The 9,707-nt window shown below is 37.4% G+C and overlaps 1 pseudogene; it reads left to right on the plus strand.

Annotated features, from left to right (window-relative positions):
• The first annotated feature begins 2,748 nt into the window (after nt 1-2,748).
• Nucleotides 2,749-9,480, plus strand: LOC147907903 (uncharacterized; annotated as a pseudogene).
• The last annotated feature ends 227 nt before the right edge of the window (nt 9,481-9,707 follow it).

A 9,707-nucleotide genomic window follows, 5' to 3' on the forward strand; every position in this document is an offset into this window, starting at 1 on the left:
GCAACGTGAAGCCGAGCGTTGTCATGCTGTAGAATCACTTTTTCGTGCCTCTCCGCGTATTGTGACCGTTTTTCGCGCAGTGCTCGACTCAATCGAATCAATTGAAGTCGATACTGTTCCCCAGTGATGGTTTCGTTCGGTTTCAACAGCTCATAATAAATAACACCGACCTGGTCCCACCAAATACACAGTATAACCTTCGCAGCGTGAATATTCGGCCGAGGCGTCGACGTAGAAGCATAACCGGGCAGCCCCCATGACTTTCTTCTTTTTGGGTTGCTGTAATGAATCCATTTTTCATCACCCGTCACGATGCAATGAAGAAAACCCTTCCTTTTTTGTCGCTGGAGCAGTTGTTCACAGACGAAAAAACGACGCTCAACGTCCCTTGGCTTCAACTCATAAGGAACCCAAGTTCCTTGCTTCTGAATCATTCCCAACGCATGCAATCGCTTGGAAATGGCTTGGCGGGTAACTCCTAATACTGAAGCAAGCTCTTCTTGCGTTTGGCACGGATCCTCATCGAGCAATGCCTCCAATTCAGCGTCTTCGAAGGTTTTTGGCCTTCCTTCACGCGGAAGGTCGTCAACATCGAAATCACCGTCTTTGAAGCTACGGAACCAATCTCGGCACGTTGTTTCACTTAGAGCAGCATCTCCGTAAACTTTTTGGAGTTCTCTATGCGCTTCAGCCACCGTTTTCTTCGAATGAAAGAAGAAAATCAATACTTCCCGCATATGACGATTATTTGGCACAAAATCAGACATTTTCACACAACCAAAAGAATATGACGTAAAAACAAAATCACTAATGTTTCAAAGCGGTTTGTTTACCATATGTCTAAGCTTGGTTCATGACGTTTAGGTTATGTCAGAATCGACCAGCACTTACTGCTGGACCCATCTGTTGACAAACAGCGGGAACTTAGTTGCGCACCTAATCGCGCGTGTGTATGTATATCTATTATATATATATATATATATATTGTATTTTATATGTATGCATCAATAATTTACTAAATAAAATGTATGTAAAAGACAGAACAGTACAATTAAAATAATTATCTTCATTTGTATTCATATGTAAATAATATGGTACGTTTCTTGTTTAGGAAGAAATTATTTCAACAAAATTGAAATAATTAATATTATAATTATTTTATTATTATTTTTTCTCTCAAAAGAAAAAACTTTGATCAGTGCACGTAAGAACGTTTATTGACATGGCCTGAGTAGATCGATACTTCAGATCATTTCTATGGTTCAGCGACACACTTTTCATGATAACGCCGCTGTTGGAATATCGCGGAACTAAAATATGCTTGGTTTCATGGCTTCACGTCAATTTCATTCATAATATACAAACGAAATTTTTGGATACTCTTTTCTCTTATACTAAAACACCTATCTCGTTTCTAAAAGCATAGGATTGTTCATTTAGGTTTTCTGCAATTCGCCAACTACTTTTTATGAACGTGCAAGATCTGAAACTCTTATATGCAGCACATATTGTGACGTGTTGACTACAGAAGCCGATAACAAAACTGTAAGTCTTCAATTTTCTTTCGTTTTTCGTATTCAAATGTAGTTGGCGAATTGCGTTGTTGTCGATATTTTAATTGTGGAGAAGGATTTTTCAATCCATAAACACAATTAAGAGAAAAGAGTCTTTAATAATTAATGATAAAACAGGACACTCCAGCATCCTCTTAAAGCTGTAATGAATTCTCACAAACACCTAGCGGTTTTATGGTAAGCGTTATTATACAGAACAATATCTGCATCCTCTCCATCGCGACTCTATCAAACCGATTCTAATCGGATCAACAAGAAGTTCCAAACATCTAGAACAGATTTTATGGATCAAACACAACAGCTTCTTGCGCGAAATGGGAAAGAGCGGAGGGATATTGCTAGGTGCTAATTGAATTCGACTTCTCTGCCACCAAGTCAAAATCTTTACCGTAATCTTGTGTGTGTACAATATATTTTTAAAGTAAAGCTTAATGTCACGCGCTACTATTAGCCTTTCTCATCAGAAATAAAATACATAATCGCCGTTATTATATAATATATATGCAAAATACTATAAAGAGCGTACTTGAAAATATATAAATAACAATAGGGATATTTCATAAATAAAGGTAAAACATGATCAAATAGTTGTCAAATCAGATAACTGTTATTAACAAAATTAGTACTCGATGAGTTGGTTAACATAAAATATTAAATGCACGTGACAAACTAAAGGACCATGAGCTAATTAAGAGAAGAAAATAATTGATGGATCCAGCAACAACAATAATTATAACGTTAAAATTGATTAAACTCTGTTATCGGAGGAAATATTTGCGTGACTTGCCTACGTTCAATGAGAGTGGCACGTAATATAACATTTTCGATAGAATGCGAGGTGCTGCATCATACCGCGGCGTACAAGGGTGATGAGGGCGAATAAACATTCGACTAGTGAATCTCCGTAGTTGGACAACGCGCAACGGAAAACGATAAAATCGACGCGTGACAACTAACGAAAATACGAAATCAAAATATCAAGCGACGTGAGCTAAGCTTTGCATCGAAACTTATTTAAAATAGCAGAAAAAAAACGCACGTACGAAAAATATTTTAAAGCTGGAATACATTTCTGCAAAAATCACAAAAGCTTTAAAATATATTTCGTGCGTGCGTTTTTTTCTGCTATTTTTAATAAGTTCGATGCAAAGCCTAGTTCATGTCGTTTGATTTTGATTTTGTCTCTACTTTTATCTCACTTCCTCCTGCTTCAGAAGCGCACGACTTTCCACGCGAAAGGAGTTCCACCTCATCTCCCCCCCTATCGAGGGGCGCTCGACTTTCCACTCAAAGGGAATTCCACTCTACCTCTTCCCCTACGAAGGGACGCATGACTTTCCACGCGAAGTAAGATCAACCCTAGTTCCTTCCGTGTCAAGGGACTTGCAACTTTCTAGGCAAGGGGATATAATGTATACATTGTTTCGCATGGAAATTCGTGCGCCCCTGGAAAGGAAGGGATGGGGGGGAAGTGACCTCGCTTTGCGTGGAAAATTATGCGCTGTTAAGTAGGAATGGGGGGGAGGAAGTGGGGTGCATTTACTTCTCGTGGTAAGTTGTACTCCCATAGGTAGGGAGGAATGTAAGATGGATTTCACTTCGAATAAGAAATAGTTACAAATTCATAAATTTTCTAATTTAAAATCAAATTTTCTGCTTTAAAAATAAAGATTATACAAGAATATAATTTTCAAAGAAAATTTTTGTTTTTGAAGCAAAGAATTTATTTTAAATCAGAAAATTTTTTTTTACATAGAAGAACTTTGTTAATAAATTTTATACGAATAACATGCGCGGGTTACGAGAGGATAACCACTTAACGTAATCGTGGGACAGAGTCTTCGAAATTATAAAATTCATATGAAATCTCTATGTATAATTCTATATAATTATATATGCAACCACGAGTTCATATTAAAATTAATTAAATAAAATCGTATATTTTATCAAATTACTTCATATGTAATAAAAAAAATTATTTGTAATCAGATGAGAAATTATATAAAATCATGTCATCTGCGGGACAATATTTCAGCTAGTGGTTTCCCCCTCGGCAGACTAAAATCTTGCGAAGAACAGAACTATGACAATATATGTTAAAATCATCGGAGATGGGTCCGTTGTTTTCAATACTTATCGCATTATTTCATCTAAGTGATTTTTATTACTTAAAAAATATCAATAAGTGAAAAAAGTATACATTTAAGAAGTTGTATTCTACAGTTCTATTCTTATATTCTTGTGATTATAAGTATAGAACTCTCCCATTGATATCATGAACGTTCTATATCTAACAAAAAATATGTATATTAAAAAATTTTATTGAAAAAATAATATTTATTTTATAACAATTTTAATATTTTGTTAGTTTTTTTTGTTTTTATTACCGTTTGTTCCAAGAAAATGCAATAAATTGAAAATGCTTTATATTATATTTATTGTCAAGGCTGTAATTTACGCGTTGTGTTTAATTTCTTTATTGGCAGAAATTCCTAGAAATATTCCGGTTTATAAAAGAAGCACATCTAAGCAATCCATTTATTTAAATAATTCCACATAGAATAACTGTCCATATTACCTACTATGTCTGTCCCCATGGTTTCGGATTTAAATAAATTATAAAGAAAACTAACATAAATAAATAAATTAAATTATTAATATACTTTAAATTAAATTATTAATATACTTGATATCAAAAATAACATTCTATTTTGTAACTGTTAAAGTATAGTAAACATTTTTCGAAAGATATGTGAAATTTAAATGAGCTTAGTAATATATACGTATATACTACATGATTTTATGTTTGTTTCTATTACTATGCTCTGTATTGAAGCTGGAAGCTTATATCATAAGTATACATTGAAACTAAAAGTATAATTATGCTTTATGGTTTTGTCCGTATCGATAGATAATGTAATAGCGTCCCCGTTACGCATTTAGCCAACAGTTTTAGAAATGATCATCTGAAGATGGCGGCACCGGCCCCCTGTGGTCCTCTGCCGATCTGCCATTTTATTGTGTTTCTGTTGCACGTAGCTAACAGTTGTACTTTCATGCTTCGGTTAATTTTCTTGTGTTTTTTGCTCGGAAATGCCGAAGCATAAGCACAAATATTGTTATTATTCGCGAAATCAGTCACGGGAGCGTGATCGAAATATTGCTTTGCGAGAATCCGGATAGCATGCGATGAAGAACGCAGTGTTTACTGAGGATAGGTCGTATAGTGCCTCACATTCCGAATCTTTCGTTCCATTGTTACGCAGCGATATATAGCTTCCGCTCTCAACGAGATCTTCGCTTTTATGAAGGAACATTCTTTCATCCAAAAATTCCAGAAGCAGCTGTTTCCAGCTTCGTCACATACATCGCGACAGTAGATATCGATCCTCCCCTGGCGGATGAGACAACAATCTCCCAACCAGAGGCCTCAGAGCAAGCAGATGAGCAGACGGTTCTTCAGAATCGGAGCGGCGAACCAGGTACGTTTCTTCGCTAAGGCAAAGAAGGAACATAACCGATTGCTCTATCTGACCATGCCATTCTCTCTCTTATTCCAGGACACTACGCCACACCTAAGGTAACTTTTGACTCTCAATCGACTTTTGAGATCTCACAAAAACTTAAATAAAGAAAATGACATATCTCTTTGGCGAGGGGTTATTCGGGGAATAACCAGCCACCACAGAATCCTTCTGGAATGAAGTTATTCTACAGTCCGCAAAGAATGAGATTCGGTCTGGCTTGAAGGAAGATCTTCGATTGACTCTGCTATCGAGATATGAGCTCAAGAAAAATTTAGCTGTGTTAGCGGGCCCTAAATTAAATAATGAGATAAAGGCTGCTATAATATAAAACATCATAGTGTCCTAAAGAGTCCGAGTATCAAATGAAGACGCAGCTGCAGGTCTGCCTTAATGCATTCGGCGCAGGTATGTCAGATCTCTTGAAGACCTATCAAGATTATTCCTTACAGACGGACATAAGAGCTGCCACTTCAAAACTGGCAGAAGGCATCCACCTGCTGGCGGATCACCAGTATAGGTTATCCCTCGCCAAGCAGTCCGTTATAATCATGTTTGATATATGTGGAGAAGCCAGCGGTCGACATATCATCAGTCGATAAATGGCTCTTTGATTTTCTTTTCGCGGACGATCTTAAATCGGCACAGGCGTGCGAGAAAGCGGACAAGGATCTCTCAAGATATTCTTCAAGCCCGAACATGACAACTAAGGCCCGTTTCCAGCCGGCCCAGCAGCAACCATTCAAATAACTGCCAACACAGAAAACCTCCTGTTCAGAAGGTAGCAACCACGGCTCGCAGTTCAGGAGCTTAACAGAAGTCGAGCCACGCACGGTATTCCTACCGTTGATCTTCCTCGCGGACGAGATCCCGCCGTTGAGCGAAGTAAGCACTGCTGGAAGATCACTTTTTGCAGTGGAAAAAATTTTGATTACAATATTCCCTTTCTAGCTTATCCACAATCTCATAGTTGTTTGCAGAAACCGAAATTTTCAGTAGCCGAAGCTAAAGCCTGCGATTGCGTAGAAACGCAATGCCTGCTCATAAAAGGGGTTATAGTAGGTACCCCTCCCCCTCCCCTTCCCCCCTTCAATTCTTATCCCATTTCTTTCCTATCGAAAAGCCATTGGGAAAAACGCATTTTATTTTAAATTCAAAAGACTTAAATTGTTTTCTATCATCTCATTTCCAGCTAGAGGATTGACGTATGATGGTCCAGTTGATGACAAGATTCATGGATGTCAACTCTAGATTTGGAAGATGCATATTTACTTGTGTCTATTGCTCAGGAAAATTGCTTTCTTCGTTTTCAGTAGTGAGTCGTGACGTATAAGTTCATGGCCCTCCTCTTTGGTCTTTCTTCGATATATATTTACAAAAATCATGAAATCAGTGGTGACAAAACTGCGAAAGAAAGCTTATTGTTCGGTCGTTTATTTAGACGATTTTCTTTTCATCAGTCCGTCGTGAGAGGAAATCATACAGAACCAGAAGACATCGTTGAATCTTCTTTCAATTTTCTCTTTTAATCACGAAATCAGCTTGTTTCCATGCAAAGTTGTAAGTACTTGAGCTTTATTTTCAACTCTATCTCGCAGTCAATCGCAATTCCTCCGAAACGTTGGGCCGCTCAAGATGATTTTGGAGTATATGAAAATCCAGATGTTGGATTAGAGATTTTGCAAGCATGATTGGCTCCTATTGGTTTCTATCTGTCCCGCAGTGTAATATAAGTTGTTGTACATTAGAAAGTTGAGAGAAAAAAGTTGTTAACACTATTAAAGTCAAATGGAGATTATATGACTAAGATGAAAATCTCGTCACGCTAGTGATTTCCAATGATGGATTAGGATTTTATTGGACACTAATCAGGCTTGTATTCTTCGTTCCGAGCCGGCAGTTCGTGAAATAATTTCAGGCGCATCCTTGTCAGAATAGAGCGATTTATAGCCACATGGCTGGTCGGAGGAGGAAAAATCGACTCATATAAATTTCCTTGAACTTAAAGTTGTTTTATGCCTTGAAGTGTTTTGCATCAGATCTTTTCGATTGCGATACTCTTCTTCGCATAGACAATACGACAGCCATCGCATACATTAACCACTTCGGATTTATCCAGTATTTAATGTCTCTAGTAAAACAGATATGGACATGGTGCGAAGAGCGCAATATCCTCCCGTTTGCCTCCTATATCGCATCGATTGACAAGTTTATCGCCGATCGAGAATTTAGAGCAGTAAATCATGACACAGAATGGTCAATATCGCAGGAAATTTTCGTCGAAATCTCGACACATTTCGGACCTTTGAGATCGATCTGTTTGTATAAATTATTAATGCTAAATGCACGTCTTATGTCCTGCTTCCCGGATTCAGGTTCGATCGACGCCTTCATCCTCTCTTGAGCGGAGATGTAAACTTTCTCGCTTTTCCATTTTTTATTCTTTTATCGCAGGTTCTGGAAAATTGTAAACGATAGGACAAGGGGGATTATAGTGGTGCCTTAGTGGCCATCACAACCCTCGTTCTCTTTATTTCGTCGCCTTTTGACCAAGGATCCTATAATTTTTCCATCATCTCACGACTTATTTTCTTCTCCTTTTAGAATCCGACACTCGGCGTGGAAGACGCTTTCCTTGGCGACAGGGAACTTATCTGGCTAGCTTTCCTCAATCGCGGTGTTCCAATAAGAGCCTTAGAGGTTATGCTAGCTTCATTAGCAGAGTTAGCTATTTGCCAATATACCAAACCTCTGAGAGATTTGTGATCTTATTGCCAATTCGAAAAAGTCTCTCTCTTCGCATCGAATCCTTCACAATTTTTGGATTTTCTGACCCGAGATATAGAGTGGACAATATCTATCTACTCAGCAATTAACATTATCCAAAGCGCTATTTCTCTCACGCATAGCAGTATTGGAAATTAAATGTTGATTACTCACTTTTACAAGGGAATAGACATGGGAGCTCGAATTTCCCTCGGCCTCGATACGATTATGTCTGGGATCCAGCACTGGATCTCACGAGGCTTAAAATCCTTTTTCCCTATGATTCGTTTATTCAAAGTCGACTAAGAAATTAATTCTACTCTTCGCTCTTGATATAGACCAGCGCGTTCAGACGCTTGCATCTTTCAAGTTATCCCAAATTAGCCTGAGTGACAAGCTTATTACCAAAGTATCAGATCGTATCAAGATGTCAGCTCCGGGACATCCGCAATCTTTTTCCTCGTTTTCACCGTTTTGTAAGCAACAAAAAAATCTGTTTTGTTACAAACAATGCATCTACAGATTAGTGAACATTATCTTGAGATAACTCGGAACTTACGATTTTTTTCGGACGACGCCTTTTTTATCTAGTTCGTCTCATAAAGCGGGTGGGACAACAGACCATTAATCGTTGGATACGCTAGAAGACTTGTTGGCTAAGACCCAGTTCCACAACTAACAATTAACTCATAACCGAGATTCAATTTATTCATTGTCTTTTTCCAATTTTAGAATTGGAAAAAGATGAGAAACGAGTTGAATCTCGGTTAAGAGTTAATCATGAGTTGTGAAACTGGGTCTAAGTGCATAGCGGGGACGCTACTACATTATCTATCCATACAGACAAAACTACTCGCATAATTACAATCGAACCTCACTTGGTGAGTTCGTTCTATTCTACAATTAAAATAATTATTTATACAATATTAAGTTCAACAATTAGCTTATACCTACTGTTTATACTATTTTTAGTAATTATATATGTATATGTTTTTAGTAATTATACATGTATATGTTAAAATAAGTGAATAATGTTTTATGTTACGTCTAATGTTGTTGTTGAGATTTTTCTCCGTTTTTGAGTCAATGTATTTAAACAATTTACTCGGGGACCGGAGATTAAATTGTGCGGTTAAGGATGCGGTTCACTGGGAAGTACTGGATAATTTAAAGGAAGGGTAATCTTGAATCCGATGCCAAAAAGATCGCGAAGTTTATAGACGAATCTGCGTGGATCGGGCTTTGGAATGGTTTTGTAATTAGGAAACGTAAGGTTGACCTCCAATTTACTTAGAGTGTAGACAGGTTCGCGGGGTGAGTCTACAGGTTTGTCTTGGTCTAGCAAGTTTTTGGAAATAGGGGAAAGGATCTTGATTTGAAATAAGGGCCGATTTAACTTGGAACCTCAATCTCTTTTCTCTTTGTCTTCGTCCGCCTTTGGTAGGCATGGAGGTAATGTAAAAAAAGAATTATAATGTTCCGGAGAACCGTCGTAAACGAGGGCCACACTATTGGCAGCGACAGTCATAACAGCTCTCTGGATACGAGGAAATTATGAATTCTCTGAGAAAGTGTTAACAAACGGGGGCCACGCTATTGGCAGCGACAGTTGCAACAACCCCTCAGATATTCATATATATATATATATATATATATATATATATATATATATTAGGTGTTGGAATTAATTCGTAGCGTTTTTAATGAAAGAATGTTATTTATTTCACATGAGCATTAAAAAATACATTAATGAAAGTACTTCCCATCACTTGTAAAACGCTACGAATTAATTCCAACACCTAATATATATATATATGTACTTGTATGTAGATTTAGAGATTAG

This window comes from Acromyrmex echinatior, chromosome 12, assembly GCF_024713525.1.
Source record: "Acromyrmex echinatior isolate Ae372 chromosome 12, ASM2471352v2, whole genome shotgun sequence".
NCBI lineage: Eukaryota > Metazoa > Arthropoda > Insecta > Hymenoptera > Formicidae > Acromyrmex > Acromyrmex echinatior.